This window comes from Triturus cristatus, chromosome 10 (assembly GCF_964204655.1).
Source record: "Triturus cristatus chromosome 10, aTriCri1.1, whole genome shotgun sequence".
Lineage (NCBI taxonomy): Eukaryota > Metazoa > Chordata > Amphibia > Caudata > Salamandridae > Triturus > Triturus cristatus.
Window position 1 is genome coordinate 423,017,700 of NC_140593.1, and position 17,690 is coordinate 423,035,389.

Consider the following 17,690-nt stretch of genomic DNA (forward strand, 5'->3'; position numbering starts at 1 on the left):
AGTTTGGCCATGGTTCCAGCGTAGAGGGCGTTGCCGTAGTCCAGTCTGCTGCTGATGAGGGCGTGGGTGTCTGTCTTTCTGGTTCCAGAGGGGATCCATCTGTAGATCTTGCGAAGCATGCGGAGGGTGTTAAAGCAGGAGGAGGAGACGGCGTTGACTTGTTGGGTCATTGAGAGTGATCAGACCAGGATGAATCCCAGGTTGCGTGCGTGGTTGGTGGGCGTCCGTGCGGCTCCCAGCGCAGCAGGCCACCAAGAGTTGTCCCAGGCGGAGAGGAAGGAGCCGAGGATGAGGACCGCCGTCTTGTCTGAGTTCAGTTTCATGCGACTGTTCTCCAGCCAGTCGGCGACGGCCTTCAGTCCTTCGTGGAGGTTCGTTTTGGCGGTGGAGGAGTTCTTGGTCAGTAGAGGATCAGGTGGGTGTCCTCGGCGTAGTAGACAATGTTGAGGTTGTGCGAGCGGACCATGTTGGCGAGTGGAGCCATGTAGACGTTGAAAAGGGTAGGGCTGAGGGATGATCCTTGGGGCACATCGCAGATGATCTTGGTGGCTTCCGAGCGGACGGGGGGGGAGGTGAACCATCTGGGTTCTGTCGGTGAGGAAGGAGGTGATCCAGCCCAGGGGATTGTCGCTGAATCCTGCGTCGTGGAGGCGTGTGCGAAGGGTGTGGTGGCAGACGGTGTCGTAGGCAGCTGAGAGCTCCGGGAGGATGAGGGCCGCGGTTTCACCGTTATCCAGCATGGTCCTGATGTCACCGGTGGCAGCGATGAGGGCAGTTTCGGTGCTATGTTTGCTGCGGAATCCTGATTGGGACGGGTCCAGGATGTTGTTCTCCTCGAGGAAGTGGGACAGTTGCTTGTTGACGATCTTTTCGATGACTTTTGCCGGGAACGGGATTATTGAGATGGGCCGGAAGACTAACTGTGAGGCCCAAAAGTAGGATCTAATGGCGGGCAGGGCAATGCCACCGTCATACCAGCCCTTGGTGAGCTTAGTGAGGGCAATAGGGGGAGTACCATGGTTCCAGAGCAAAACACATACTTCAGAGTCAATGGATTGAAAGTAATTAGAAGAAACCAAATATGGCGTGTTCTGTAGGGCATATACAAAACATGGAAGCACCATCATCTTGTAGAGGGCAGCTTTGCCTAACAGTGTAAGGGGTCGCGTTTTCCAGTGGTGCACATCCACTCGAAGGCGGCGCAGGGGGGGCACAAGATTTAGATCATAGAAAACTGAGGAATCAAGCGTGATATAAAATCATAGGAACTCAAAGTCATCTGTGACTATTTTGGCTTGGCATCCTGTGGGTAGTATTGGGCAGTCTCTGCTCAAAACGTAAATCCGTGACTTATCCCAATTAATAGCGTAACAGGAGTATTTTTGGAAGAGAGTAAAAATATGTAGTTCTCAGTGGATAGAAAAAAAGGGTTTGGCTAAATAGAGAAAGATATCGTCGGCGTTGAGGGAGATTTTATCCATCCAATCCACCGACCAATTGAGACCCCTAATGAGGGGATCCCCCTTATCCAGATTGCCAGCGGTTCAAGGGCCAAAGCAAAGAGCAGTGGCGAAAGGGGGCAGCCCTGTCTCATACCCTTCCCCAACGCAAAGGTTGCCGGCCGACCTCCATTTACTGCAATCCGAGCTAGGGGCTTCGAACAAGGAAGATGCACCAAGGACAAAAACCGACCTCCGAGCCCGTATCTTTCAAGTGAAGCAAAAAAGAAAGGCCATTCAATCATATCAAACGCCTGTACCAAAACCCCGTAGAGGCGACGCAGATTTAGCGCGGTGTTTCTGCCAGGCATAAAACCGGACTGGCCCGGATGTACCAACTTTTGAAGATAAGGCAAGAGGCGCAGCACCAGGATTTTAGCAAAAAAATTTGACCTCTGAGTCTAAGAGGGAAATAGGTCTGTACAAGCTACATTGCTCAGGGGGTTTACCCTTTTTATGAATGACTACAATAGACGCTAGTCGCAGCATCTCAGGCAAGACCCCACCTAACCGTGCTCTCTTCATACATCCGGACAAGGAATGGGGCAATCATACAGGCATTGGATTTGTAAAGTTCAATTGAAAGGCCACTGTGGCCCATGGCCTTACCGGACTGTAAAGCACCAATCACCTTAGACACCTCTTTGGTTGTCAAGGCATTATCAAGATCCTTAACATCCTCAGGATCCAGCAGAAGCAGAGTAGCTAGCATTTCCGCCGCCTCCACTTGGGTGGATGACTGTGTAGTGGTATAAACCCATTCGGAGTGGTAGGGGAATGCCCTCACAATCCCATCTGTATCATGTAGTGTTGCGCATCCTTGGTCTGTGATCTGAGCCACCCACCTATTGGCCATTTCCCTCTTGTCAAGCCAAACTAGCAATTTACTGGCCTTGTTGTTTATATCGTAAACACGATGTTGAGTCGCTCGATGTTGGGCCCAGGCAGCGTCCTCCGCAATGTCCCTATACTCCTTTTGTTTTATACCTAACTTACACGTGGTATCCGGTGTGCCCAATGCTTCAAGTTCGCCCTCGAGAAGGGCAACCTCTTTCTCCACCTCCTCCAGTTGTTTCCATTTTTATGACCTGCTATCCCAGCGACCCCACAACACCGGATCACCGTCTTGTAGGCCTCCCATAGTGTTACGTCTGAGTCAACTGAACCGTCATTTTCCGCAAAGTAATTTTTGGTGGCCTCTGCCAGTTTGTCTCTTATCGTCGGCACTTTGAGGTACCAGGGACCAAGAACCATTTCATGACAACTGGGCGTGGAACACCTCCATAACATGCCATAATCGGGGAGCGGTCCGAGATGCCCCTGGGAAGAAAGGAGACCGCTGAACATGGGGAGCGGGAAGGCTTTACAGAAGACATAATCTATGCTGGACATAAACCTGTGTACCCCAGAGTGGAAAGTGTATTGTTTGGATGTAGAGTTGCAGATTCTCCATATATCTATCAGGTCCAGTGCCCCCCAGAAAGTCTGCCAGTAGTTTCCCTGGTGGTTACCCCCGTTTGATCGGCAGTTGGTCGAGATCTCCATGAAGAGCTGCATTAGAGTCTCACCCCACCAATATGTCACCCTCAGGCAAATTCAACATATGCGGACCCAGGTCAATCAGAGTAGCAGAATGAAGTCTAGGGGGTACGTATAGGGAAGTCAGATTAAGGGGCCTACCCTACCACTGCCCCAAGGCTGTGAAAAACTTCTCAAGTTGATCCCGCGTAACTTTTTGTACTTGAAATGGGAGGGAGTTACGTGCTAGAATACCCACCCCTCTGGACCCCTTAGCATAGCCCGCATGAGCCACTAACTTATATCCCCATCTATTGAGTGCACAGTAGGAGGTTCCCTGGATATGAGTTTCATGTAGTAATACAAGGTCAGGGGCATGTCGTTTCAGATATAGCAATACTAGGGGCGTGGCTTCGCTGAGCTGCGAAATGGCCGCGCGTTAGTGCGGCTCCGCCGGCCGAGAGACATCAATCCGTCATTAATCCGTTAAAAACTGCCCCGAGTGAGAGCCAGCCGCAACGCTAACACCCTGCGTGTGCCGGGAATGAGCCGGTGAGCAGAAATTCAGCACAGCGGCGCGGGCGGCGGCACGGAGGAAGGTGCGGCCTGCCTGTGCGTCCGCAGTGGAAAAGCCGGGACCTCGAGTGGGCACGACCTGAGGAGACCTTGACTGGCGATCAGAGGAGCTGCGGCGGCGAGGCGGCGGTCCTGCGGGACGCGCCGTGTAACACGGCTGGAGGACCTGGATAAAATGCAGGAGGAGGATCGCTGCCATAGGAAGGCCAGTGTGGGAGACGGTGTTGAGCGCAGAAACGTGACAGTGAACGTGGCCCTCAAGACGTGGGCCGGGGCACGCTGAGAGGTCCGGACAGTACAAAGAGGGTCAGCGTCCCCGGGGAAGGCACGGATTGTCCCGCTTGAAGGACAAACAGGCACAACTAACTCCAGTAAGTGCGCACAGCAGCGCTCAGTCCCTGAATGCCCAGTGAATAGCCATTAAGGACGAGGCCTCGCCCAGAGGGCCTGCTCGCTGCCTGCGTGGGAGCAAGATTGCGGAGCCAGTGCTGGCGTGCTGCGGCTGGGCTCCAATACTTCGGCGCTGAGAGGCAGGCCCTGTAAAGTGCACATACAATCGTCCAGTGTTTGCGCCTGCCAGAAGAACGTGTGTGCGGCAGAGGTGGACTTGGCAGCGCGAGACTGGTGTGCGGTCCAGAAGAGGGTACGCTGCCTGATGCGGGAGCTCTGAGATCTCGGAGAAGGGAAGGTGGGTGGCCAACCCCAAAGAAGCGGCCCTGGAAGAGAGCCGTAGTGGCGGCGGGAATTTCCAGATAGGTGCAGAACGAACCCTACTCCTACTGCTGAGCTGCACCATAGAAAGAAGCTGGCACACGACGCGACGTACGACAAATCATAGCCTCAGAGCACTGTTGGGGCAAGTGGACGGGGCAGGCGAGGTGCCAGAGGCATTCCGACTCTGGTGAGCTCGTCACGAACTATAGGAAATAACACGTTGAGATAGATGACAAGCTCAAGGAGATGCGCTGACGGAGCGACGGGGTAGACAGTATCTCCTAGAAGATCCGTGGTGCTGGACCTGCCGGGAAGGGGCGAGCCCTACGTTGTACAGAGTGTCCTGACCTGCAGGAGGACTGGAGGCCATCCCCGACAGCTACTGGTGGGGCTGGATTTGAACTGCGTTTCGCGCTTGGAGGGAAAGTCACACAAGCAGCATATTCACCCATAGACACTATCGCCACGGGAACCAGAGATCCGGCGAAGATGGGGAAGCACGACACGAGACAACCCCGGATCACGTTCGAGAAAAAATCTAACAAGGTGACGGAGGGTGAGTCTGGCTAGCAGAGACGGGAGGCGGAAGAGGGGGCTTTGGTGGCGCCACCGGAGGAAGACATCCGAGCCAAGTTTAGAGACCTGAAATCCAGCCTTCAGGGCCTTGATTCAAAGATGGACTCCCTGGCAGAAAGAATGGACAGGATAACACATAGGGTAGAAAAACAAGAAGGTCGCATGGCCACAATGGAAACTAGAGTGACGGAGGTAGAAGAGGGGCAAACAGAATTGGACAAGAAACTGCAGGAAATGGATGGAGTGCTGCGCGTGATCTAGCTAAAGAACGAGGATTTGGAAGCTAGGTCGAGGAGGAATAATGTACGCATCACGGGCATTGCGGAAACCACAGACATACCAAATATGGAGAAGTTAATAGAGACTATGATGAGTGATCTCTTCGGTCCTGCCTTGTCCGCCATGTTCCTCATAGAACGTGCCCACAGAACGCTAGGCCCCAGGCCGTGGCCGGGGGCGCCGCCGAGGCCCATATTGGTGAGAGTCCTTAACTATAGAGAACGGGATACGATCCTTCGAATGGCGCGGGAAAAAGGGGACATACAGTACAATGGCAACAACACCGACATGTACCCGGACTTCACGTTACAGGTGCAAGCAGCCCGCAGAGAGTTCAGCCAGCCAAAAAGATATTTCAGCAGATAGGCACCAAGTATTCGTTGATATATCCGGCCAAGTTGTGGATCCAGGGCCCTGGAAAGCCCACCTTCTTTACGGATGCGAAGGCTGCCTTGGCGTACGCCAAACAGATGACAAAGGGACAGAGACAGAGAACAACGTCGGAAGATCCTCCTGTGGAACATAATCTGAGCAATAATGACTGATGGACCCAACTCCTTACGTTGAATGGGCAGATAACTTCACTCATCTGAGATATTGCATGGCTGGTCTGGTGTTGATTGTGATGTCTTCTATTCGCACACTCATGCAGGGTTGGTCTGTCAATATGTTTTTGTTGCTGTTGCGAAAACCAAAGGAAATGAAGGACGGAGTGTTGAACATTGCAAGCACTCACCCCCAGTCAACTGATCTGGGTTTAATCCATCACCGTTCTTAAGCCCACTCTGCCACCCCAGTTCAGACATGGCCATATGCAAATCAGTCTGACCCTGTGCCTCATGGGATCAGTCCAGCCCGAACTGCCAAGCCATGTCTTCCCTGGACCGGAAACAAGCTTCCTAGGACCGGTTTCTGGCATTTCAGCCGTCTTCAGCCATGCTTGCTTGAATCCAGTGGAAAAGTGAGCAAGGGACTCACGTCTGAGCATACCCTGCCAACTTATGGCGAACAAAGCGAAAACCAAAGGAAATGATGGACGGAGTGTTGAACATTGCAAGCACTCACCCCCAGTCAACTGATCTGGGTTTAATCCATCACCGTTCTTTAGCCCACTCTGCCACCCCAGTTCAGACATGGCCATATGCAAATCAGTCTGACCCTGTGCCTCATGGGAACAGTCCAGCCCGAACTGCCAAGCCATGTCTTCCCTGGACCGGAAACAAGCTTCCTAGGACCGGTTTCTGGCATTTCAGCCGTCTTCAGCCAGGCTTGCTTGAATCCAGTGGCAAAGTGAGCAAGGGACTAACGTCTGAGCATACCCTGCCAACTTATGGCGAACAAAGCGAAAACCAAAGGAAATGATTGACGGAGTGTTGAACATTGCAAGCACTCACCCCCAGTCAACTGATCTGGGTTTAATCCATCACCGTTCTTTAGCCCACTCTGCCACCCCAGTTCAGACATGGCCATATGCAAATCAGTCTGACCCTGTGCCTCATGGGAACAGTCTAGCCCGAATTGCCAAGCCATGTCTTCCCTGGACCGGAAACAAGCTTCCTAGGACCGGTTTCTGGCATTTCAGCCGTCTTCAGCCAGGCTTGCTTGAATCCAGTGGCAAAGTGAGCAAGGGACTCACGTCTGAGCATACCCTGCCAACAGTCAGACTGATTTGCATATGGCCATGTCTGAACTGGGGTGGCAGAGTGGGCTAAAGAACGGTGATGGATTAAACCCAGATCAGTTGACTGGGGGTGAGTGCTTGCAATGTTCAACACTCCGTCCATCATTTCCTTTGGTTTTTGCTTTGTTCGCCATAAGTTGGCAGGGTATGCTCAGACGTGAGTCCCTTGCTCACTTTGCCACTGGATTCAAGCAAGCCTGGCTGAAGACGGCTGAAATGCCAGAAACCGGTCCTAGGAAGCTTGTTTCCGGTCCAGGGAAGACATGGTTTGGTAGTTCAGGCTGGACTGTTCCCATGAGGCACAGGGTCAGACTGATTTGCATATGGCCATGTCTGAACTGGGGTGGCAGAGTGGGCTAAAGAACGGTGATGGATTAAACCCAGATCAGTTGACTGGGGGTGAGTGCTTGCAATGTTCAACACTCCGTCCATCATTTCCTTTGGTTTTTGCTTTGTTCGCCATAAGTTGGCAGGGTATGCTCAGACGTGAGTCCCTTGCTCACTTTGCCACTGGATTCAAGCAAGCCTGGCTGAAGATGGCTAAAATGCCAGAAAACTGGTCCTAGGAAGCTTGTTTCCGGTCCAGGGAAGACATGGTTTGGCAGTTCGGGCTGGACTGTTCCCATGAGGCACAGGGTCAGACTGATTTGCATATGGCCATGTCTGAACTGGGGTGGCAGAGTGGGCTAAAGAACGGTGATGGATTAAACCCAGATCAATCGACTGGGGGTGAGTGCTTGCAATGTTCAACACTCCGTCCATCATTTCCTTTGGTTTTTGCTTTGTTGCTGTTGCTACATAATGGCGCTGGGCCTGCTGTTGGGGCAGTAAGTACAACACTCGGCCACCCTGCCATGAGTGCAGGGGTGGGATGCCGGTGGACCCACGTACCCCATGGGATGAGTCCCTTAGGGTTCCTAATGTGGAGTTATTGGTCACAGTTGGGGGGGATATCACAACCTGTTTGGGGGGTTGGTGTGGGAGGGACTGGGGGGACCGGGTTGGTTGTTCTATTTATGGGTACTTGCTGGACTGCGAATGCACACCCAAATTTCGAAGGTGGTTACAGAGTGTGTTGGCCGTAACAACTGGCCCAGGAAAAGCTAAAGGTGTAGACAGCAAATGGTATGTTGTGTGGGCGACTGTTTTCCTGAGGGGCCTTGCACCGCCCATGGGTTGTAAGCGTACAAAGTTTTGGCTCACACCATGACACAACTGAAATATCTCACATGGAATATTCGAGGCCTTAATGACCGCCGCAAATCCAGATTGGTGCACTCATACCTCTCAAGGCATGGAGTGGACATATGTCTACTCTAAGAGACACACTTAATGGGAGGCACAGCGAGCATGCTCCGGAACAATAGATGGGGCGAGGTGGTGGAAGGGGGATACTCCAACTACTCTCGGGGAGTGGCTATATTATTATGCAGGGGGCTCCAGTGGCGTACGCATCGCACAATGATAGACAGGGAGGGACGGTACATCCTATTGCATGGTACACTGTATAACACACCCACGGTGATAATAAATACATATGGCCCAAACTCCGATGCCCCAGATTTCTTCCAGCACATCAGACATTTAGTCCAGTCATTGACTAATGCCACTGTTATATGGGGTGGGGATTTCAACGTGGTTCTCTCGGATGTAGCGGACAGGCAGAGGGCGACACTGGAGCACCACCCGAGAGCGGCCACGATACTACAGGACATAGTGTCGGACATGCACTTGGTAGATTCATGGAGAGTGCTACATCCCACACTTCGAGAAGGCACTTGCGCTACACACCACCGCAACGCCCGGTCGAGATTAGATTTCTGGTTGGTTTCTAAAGATATGCACGGCTGGGTTATAGCAGCCGAACATCACCCATGCACATTATCGGATCTCGCCCCAGCACTATTGACGTTCAAAGTACCAAGGCCATACATAACCCCGTTCAGCTGGAGGTTTCCATCAGGGGCACTATTGGATCAAGTCTTCAGGGCAGAACTGCGGGGGAAAATTGAAGGTTATTTCTCTCTAAATGAAGGGTCGGTGGAGTCACCCGGTATGCTGTAGGAAGCATTCAAAGCGGTAGTGCGGGGGATTGCATAGCACTGAAAACAGGGGTCCTTAGAGATATACGCACCACACTGCAGAAATTGGAACTTGAAATTGGAGAACTGCAGCGCACATGGGCGCACTCCTCGTCCCTTGCTGTCGCAGTACATATTAGGTCTAGATTGTCAGAATTTCAGGCAGAGGCGGAGAGAGAAACTAAATACTTATATAAATATGCACAGGCACGGCGCTACGGGGAGGGGGACAGGGCTGGGAAGACGTTGGCAGGTTTGCTTAGACCACCAAAGGGGGCAGATTACATTACTGAGATGTGCACGGCGGACGGGGAACTGGTTAGAACGCCGCCAGAAATCTTACGCATTATGTCACGATATTATGAAACACTATATACCTCGAAGTCCAACCCTTTGCAGTCCGACATAGTGGATTATCTGGACCCCGTAGCTTTGGCTTGGTTCAACGACAGAGCTAGGCAATATATGGAGCTTCCCATCACAATAGAAGATATTAAGCAGGTAATAAGTGGTATGCCGGCGGGGAAGGCCCCGGGGGCCGATGGGCTTACTGCGGCCTTCTACAAGGAGTACTCGGATCTGTTGGCTCCGCGTCTGCTGCAGGTGTACCTAGAGGCAATGGAGACAGGTGTCCTCCCCCCCACGCTACGAGAGGCTACTATAGTCGCTCTGCTGAAACCTGACAAGGATCCGGCGGCGCCTGACTCCTATTGTCCGCTTTCCTTAATAAACCTTGATGCTAAGATCTATGCCAAACTCATTGCTAACAGGCTGCAACCAATGCTGCCGCAGATAGCATTGCCAGACCAGTCTGCCCATAATTTAAGAACACTTTTCGGTCTCCTGCATCATCTGGCTCCCCAAGTGCAAGCGATTGCTGCGCTGTTGGACGCTACGAAGGCGTTTGACTCCTTAGAATGGAGGTTTCTCTTTGTTCTACTGTCCCGCATGGGGTTTAGCCCTTTATTCCTCAACCAGATTCAACTGCTATACGCGGACCCGGTGGCACGGGTCAGAATAAATGGGCAAACGTTGGAACCTTTCGCCATAACAAGGGGGATGAGACAGGGATGTCCGCTATCGCCGCTATTGTTCGATATCGCGACGGAGCCGTTGGCGGCCTGCCTTCGCCAACACCATACTCACAGAAGCATAGGGTTCTCGTCCAGAGGGTTGTTGATTTCAATGTATGCGGACGACATGATAATATATTCAACAGATCCGAAAGAGAATTTCGTAGAAGTCATGCGAGAAGTAGTAAGGTATGGCGGACTCACAGGAATCCAGATAAACTGGTCGAAATCTGTGATATTCCCGCTTACGGACGACACCATCCAAGTCGACACTGAATTCCCTATACAGTGGGCTGGGGAGGAGGTCAAATATCTGGGAATACGGGTGAGCCGATCACTGCATGACATTTGGCTGGCTAACTACGGCACGCTGATGGGCTGGATCGAGAGCAAAGCAAAGAAATGGAAACAGCTACCATTGACCCTTATGGGACGAATAGCTCTTACAAAAATTGTCATCTTGCCCAAACTACTATACTTCTTCGTAAGCATACCAGTGCCGCTTAACTCACATTTCTTCAGGAAACTAAGGACCCACATTCTAGACTTGGTGTGGGCGGGAAGACAGCCCAGAGCATCCTGGAAGCTGTTGACATTGCCATTCACCCAGGGTGGATTGGGAGCACCTGACTTCGAACTGTATGCATACAGCGCTCAGGCGCAATTTCTGCATTTCTGGCAGCACCCCGCGCCCTTTCAGCCACACGTGGCGGTAGAAATTGACAGGGTAGCTCCTGTACCGCTGGACGTGGCGCTTTACCTGCCCTACAAAAGACAACGTTCAGAAATAGACACAGTGGAGACCATGAGGTGGGCCTGGAGAGGCATTGCACAGAGGGCCCATGTCAGGGAACTATATGCTCCATCCATGCCATTGGGGGGCAATCCATTTCTCCATCCTCTAACGGACAAAGCAATCGCATCACGAGCCAAAGCGCATACGCGTTGGAAAAGGGTGGCGATCTATATCCAAATGATACATTCATGACCTTACAGCAGATGTGTAAATTGCGTGAAGCCACAGCATCGGACACGCTTCTGTACTATCAGATCAGGGCCGCTTGCCGGGCCCGATATGTGTCCTTCCCACAGGCACCTCCGACATTGCCAGCGTTAGAAAATGTCTTGGCAAATCCATTCCCTCGCAAACTGATCACGCGTATCTACAATATCACGCTAAAAGAATCGCCGGTCATTGTGAGCGCATCAAGGGCAGGGTGGGAGAGTGAATTGAACCTGGATATCACGGACAAGCAGTGGCAATACTGCTGCTCGCAGTTACAACAACTCTCACCGAATTACAGACTGAGATTGATCCACTTTAACTTCCTGCATAGGCTATATAGCACGCCCTCTCAGTTACATCGTATGGGCATCCACCCGAATGCGAGGTGTTGGAGATGTGGGGCACCGAGCGCTACGTTCTCACACTTGGCATGGGACTGCGGACCGATAGCAGGATTCTGGGAGGAAGTAATTTGAGCATGTCAGGTAAATTACTAACAATCGGATACAGGCTACCCCACTGACGATATTACTGGGCTTCATGTCCGAGGTTCCAAAGAGCTCCAGGAGGCTCACGGCAATGTTGCTACTATTGCCAAAGAGACAGGTGGCAATTCATTGGAAAAAGCAGCAGCCCCCCACAATAGCTGCCTGGGTGACAACGGTAATTTATTGTAAAGAGCAGCTCTCGAATTATTGGGAGTTAATGCCCAGCAGATCCAGACCCAAGGACATCTGGAAACCATTTGTGGCGTGGCTGAGTGCAGAGGGGGTTGGATCTGTTAAGAACCTAAACGGTGAAGAATCACAGACCACGCTACGCGCCAGGGTCATGGTCAAATTACAAGGGCCACTGGGCGGAGTGGGGTGCGAAGGGGTGATGGGCCCACGGATTGTTGCCATAGAGCAAGGAGAAAGGACGGTTGGGCTAGAAAGTCACACACACCACACGACAAACAGGGTGATACCAGAGATCTTTGGGTAAAGCAGGAGGGGAGGGAGGGTGGGGGGGGGAGTTATTAGAGTTAGATTTATTAAGACATACCTCAAATCGCTGCTGGCCCGAAGGGTTGTAAGCAGAGAAAGCTGTATCCTGTTGCCAAGATATTTACATGATGCTAGCTGCCAGCCTCCGGGTTGTAGGCGAACAGCTGTGTTGCTATAAATCGCTTAATAAAAAACTTAAAAAAAATAAATAAAAGATTTCGCAATACTATTCCCCGCTTCATACAGTCACCCAAACCATTCACGTTGCAAGAGAGTAATTTAAGGCGGCCCAATATTGGAGCCGCACCCTGGTCAGTGCTCATTAACACGTGGGGCAAGGGGCCCTTCCTCACGAAGGGCAACAAACAAACAATAATGTAGGCCAATCTTACCTCCCCCGACCAATGACAACAATGGAGACCATCCATATATGGTATGTGGAAAACCATGAATAACATTGCTGACGACTCAAGGTGCATGAAAGGCAGCACCATCTACTAGACTGCACTGAACACATAAGCAACAAGCATTGAAACTGCAACAGGTCTCGCCTTTGATTAAGTTAAAGCCATTTGCTTTGCTAATGGTATTGGAGCTTTGCATTATTTAGTGTATATTTGTGATATGTGCATTTATTTGCTCTCCCCTCGCCCCTTTTGTCTGCCTCATGCTATTGTAATCCTCACTATACTAAATTAACACACATAGTATTCTTCTATTCATTCACCTCCCAAATCTGAAACACTGCTCTTTTCCTTCTAACGCTATGAATTACTACACAGCTAACAAAACAATTCTAACTACATACAACTACAACATATCACAAATGTACAGCAAATAATGCAAAGCTAGAATACAATACCATTAGCAAACCAAATGGTTTGAACTTAAAGGCGAGAAGTGTCCTATGGTGCCAAGTGAACATGAGGAGAAAAGGCTAACATTACAAAAAAAAAATTAAATCCAAGACTGGAGCGCAATGCTGTGAAGAGGCAACACTTTTGCCACTCCATGATACTAAGAGCCTCTCTTGATAAGTACTTTAAGGGAATGACAAGTTAAAATGTGTATACCTTCTGAAACTGCTGCTAATTATTTAAAAACCATTTCTGTAAAATAGGTTATGTTTAGAAGTATGAAGGCCTCTGTGGTTCTGAAGTGACCTTTAACCTTGCTGGTGGATGAAAGAATGTGCTGCAAGAACAGTCTGCAAACACAACTAGTGATGCCTTGACCTAGGAAACATTGCAGATCACGTTAGACTTGTAAACAATAACTGGTGCTAATGTTATACAAATAAATAGCCAGCGCACTGTGAACTGCAGTGTCTGAGTGAAACAATCATCCTTTCACAGTAAGTAAAGTGTGCATTTGCCAGCTGTGCTGAACAGCCCCACTGGGGTGTTTTCTTTGCCTCTAGCTGAACTCTGCATGCCCCTTTTATACCTGAAGTAAACATGCGTGTGGCCTGTCCATAGGGGCTATGGCGGGGCGTTCCTTGGAATGCGCCTGTAAGTCTCGGGTGACTTAAGAGGTGTATAATGAACTCCATGGATATGTTTATGCCTCCAGGTCAACCAAATAAAAATAAACAGGGAACTCTATATGTTTGCCTACCGTCCACCTTCTGTCCCGAACGACTGGAATGGACGGGTTGGGGGAGGGAGTAAAAACGCAAGATGAAAGGGTGGGGTAGCGAGATAAAGCAGCGACGGGACGTGTGGGAGATTGAGGTAAAGCCAAGTGCCATGCTGAGCGAGGGAAACAATTGTTTTAATGAATGTTGGAAGGCGAACCCCGGGGGAGTCGGAGAGACCACCCAGGGGGGCCCCCACACTGTACGAAGTAGCCGAGCGCTGCTGAGAAGCCTCCTATGAGAGATCCTTCTCCTATACCGTACCAGCACAGTAACACCACCACACAGGACTCGAGGATATTTATCACGATGAGCAATTCTTTATCAGCATTTAGGAAGTTACGGTTATCGATATATACAAGGGGGGATCGAGGGATCCGCAAGAGTCTCAAAGTCTTTGGTAGGGACGGGGTAGCGGGACAGTCTTTGGTAGCAGCTGGGTACGAGGGTACCTTAGGCCCAGTTCTTGTTCCTCAAGCTGGAGGGACTCCGTGTCCCGGAGTGGTCGAGCCGCGACGGCGTCAGCAGGGCTCTGGTGATCAGTTCGTGGAGCTTGAGCCGCGACTAGGTCAGCAGGGCTCTTAAGGTGGTTCATTTCAGCTCGAGCCGCGACGACGTCAGCAGGGCTCTGGGGGAGGCTTCAGCGAGGTTGGGCCGCGACAGCGTCAGCAGGGCCCCGATGTTCCGTGAGGTGCCTTGTCTCAATAAGGTGGAGCCGCGATGCAGTCAGCTGGGCTCGTGGTATAGGGTCAAGCAAGAGTTCTTCTCCGTAGGGTCAGCCGCGATTCCATCAGCAGGGCTCTTGACTCCGGGATACAACTGCTGTTCCATTGCGGGGTTGCCCCAGATATAGGTCTGGAGCCCTTTGATGTCCGGACCCTTGCGCCTGGGGGGGGCGAGAGGCCGGGCTGGGAGAGGCCAGACGCCCAGCGGGAGAGGCGCCAGGCCCGGAGAGGCCGGAGGACAATCGCACCTAGGTGTGGAGGGACGGTGGGGGTCCCATCAAAACTCTCCTCCTCCGGGAGAGGTGAAGTGGCCATGCGGTGCCTCCTGGCCAGATCTTGGTGCCTCGATGTCGGGGCTTCGCTGGGGCCGAGGCCAGGGGGAGCCGGGTCGCGTGGGCTGGTGCGTGGAGCAAGCATGGGGGAAACCCCGAAGAGATGAGGGGTTCCTGTGCGGCCTGGAAAAGGGGGCCGCTGAGGCGGGTGTAGGCAAACAGGTACAATCCAAGGGGGACCTCGAAGGGAGGAGGGGTCCCTGGCGGCCTGAAAGGGCGGCCCGTGTAGGCCGGTGCGGGGGACGAGCACAATCCAAGAGGTTTAAGACCACGCCACGAGGCCGGGTCCAACAGGCGTCCCCCCCAGCCGAAGGCAGGGAGAGTCACCCATTTCCTTGGGGGTTCTCCTCGTCGAGGCGGAAGAAGCGGGACAGGCCATCGGCGTTGGCGTGGTCACTGCCGGGCCGGTGTTCAACAGAGAAGTCCATCCCCTGCAGCGAGATGGACCATCGCAGCAGCTTGGGGTTCTCGCCCCTCATTTGCATTAACCACCGCAAGGGCCGGTGGTCGGTCTGGACCCAGAAGTGGGTGCCGAAGAGATAGGGCCGGAGCTTTTTGAGGGCCCACACTACAGCGAAGGCCTCCCGCTCGATGGTGCTCCACCGCTGCTCCCGGGGCAGCAGCCGTTGGCTGATGAAGGCCACGGGTCTGTCGAGTCCCTCCGAATCTACCTGGGACAGGACGGCCCCAATTCCATATTCGGAGGCGTCCGTCTGCACCACGAACTCCTTGCTGTAGTCAGGGGCCTGTAGCACGGGGGCAGTGCACATTGCCGTTTTGAGAGTCTCGAAGGCCGCCTGGCAGCGGGGGGTCCAGTGTACCTTCTTGGGCTGCTTTTTTGACGTGAGCTCTGTGAGGGGGCAGACAATGCTCCCATAGTCTCTGATGAATCGCCGGTAGTACCCGGTGAGGCCCAGGAAGGCCCGGACAGCTGTCTGGGTGGTGGGGGGTTCCCACGCCTGGATGGCATCAACTTTCGGTTGGAGGGGAGCCACCTGACCGCTCCCTACTTGATGGCCCAGATAGGTCACTGATCCTTGGCCTATCTGGCATTTGCTGGCCTTGATCGTGAGCCCGGCCCTTTGGAGGGCGGTCAGGACTGCTTTGAGGTGCCCCAGGTGCTCAGCCCAGTGGCTGCTGTATACGGCAATGTCATCTAAATAAGCCGTGCTGAAGGCCTCTAGCCCGGCCAGGAACTTGTTCACTAGTCTCTGGAAGGTGGCCGGGGCGTTCTTCATGCCGAAGGGCATCACCCGAAAGTGGTAGTGCCCGTCAGGGGTGGAGAAAGCGGATCTTTCTTGGGCACCGGGGGTGAGCTGGATCTGCCAGTACCCGGCGGTGAGGTCAAAAGTGCTCAGGTAGCGGGCTGCCCCTAAGTGGTCGATGAGCTCGTCGGCCCGGGGAAGAGGATGGGCATCGGTCTTGGTAACAGTGTTCAGGGCCCGGTAGTCCACACAAAATCGTAGCTCCGGGGGGGTGCCTGGTGCGGCAGCTTTTGGCACCAGGACGACGGGACTGGCCCACGGGCTGTCGGAGGGCTCGATGACCCCGAGGGCCAGCATCTTCGCCACCTCAGCCTGGATGCAGGCCCGCACCCGGTCGGGTACTCTGTAGGCTCTGTGTCGCACGGGGGGACTGTCCCCAGTGTCGACGTCGTGGACACACCATGGAGTCACCCCCGGAGTGAGGGAGAAGAGGGCCGCAAAGGGCTGCAACAGTTGCTGACAGTCGTGGTGCTGTTCCGGGGTCAGGGAGGGGGCGAGTTGGACGCATTCGATGGTCCCGTCGTGGTCGCTGGTCCGCAGGAGGTCGGGTAGGGGCTCGGAGTCGCCTTCGCCCCCGTCGTCGGTCGCTAGCAGTAGGTTTAGTTCGGTCCAGTGTGGGTTTGAGCCGGTTAGCGTGCAGAACCCGGAGGGGGTTCCGGGGAGACTCCATGTCGATCAGGTAGGTGACAGGGCTCTTCTTTTCCACCACCTTGAAGGGCCCGGTCCATTTGTCCTGGAGGGCGCAGGGGTCAACCGGTGACATGACCCAGACTTGCTGGCCCGGCTCAAACTCGATGGTAGAGGCGTTTTGATCGTACCATCTTTTCATGTCCTCTTGGCTGGCCTCGAGGTTGGCTTCGGCCAGGGCTCGGAACCTTCGTGTCTGGTTGCGGAGGGTCAGGAGGTATCTGTAGACGTCGGGAGGGGCATCTCGGGGCTTCGTCTCCCAGCCCTCCTTGACCAGGCTGAGGGGTCCTCGGACTGGATGCCTGTACAACAATTCGAAAGGGCTGAACCCCAGGGACTTCTGCGGGACCTCCCGATAGGCAAACAGGAGGCACGGCAGCAGGACATCCCATCTCCGCCGTAGGGACTCTTCCAGGCCCTTGATCATGCCTTTTAAGGTTCTGTTGAACCGCTCGACCAGTCCGTTCCCCTGAGGGTGGTATGGGGTGGTGAACTTGTACGTGACCCCGCACTGCTGCCACAGGGACCGCATGTATTTAGAGATGAAGTTCGTACCTCAGTCGCTCACCACTTCCCGGGGGAACCCCACTCTCGAGAAGATCCCCATTAAGGCCCGGCCACTACGGGGGCTGTCACAGTTCGAAGTGGGATGGCCTCAGGGTACCTGGTTGCGTGGTCTACGAGGACCAGGATGAAGCGGTGACCCAGGGCGGTCTGGGGGTCCAGGGGCCCTACGATGTCTATTCTGACCCGTTCGAACGGGGTGTTGACTGCTGGGAAGGGCTGGAAAGGGGCTTTGACCCGTCCCCCCGTCTTGCCGCTGGCTTGGCAGGTCTGGCAGGACCGGCAGTGGTTGTCCACGTCCCTCCGCATCCGGGGCCAGTAGAAGTGGGTCACCAGGCGGCTGTAGGTTTTGTCCTGCCCCAGGTGCCCAGCGAGGGGCACATCATGTACCAGGTTAAGGAGGAACTCCCGGAATTGGAGGGGGACCACCAGCACTCGACTGGCCCCTAGTTCTGCAATCTTCTGCTCGCTGTACAGTAGTCCTTCAGCCCA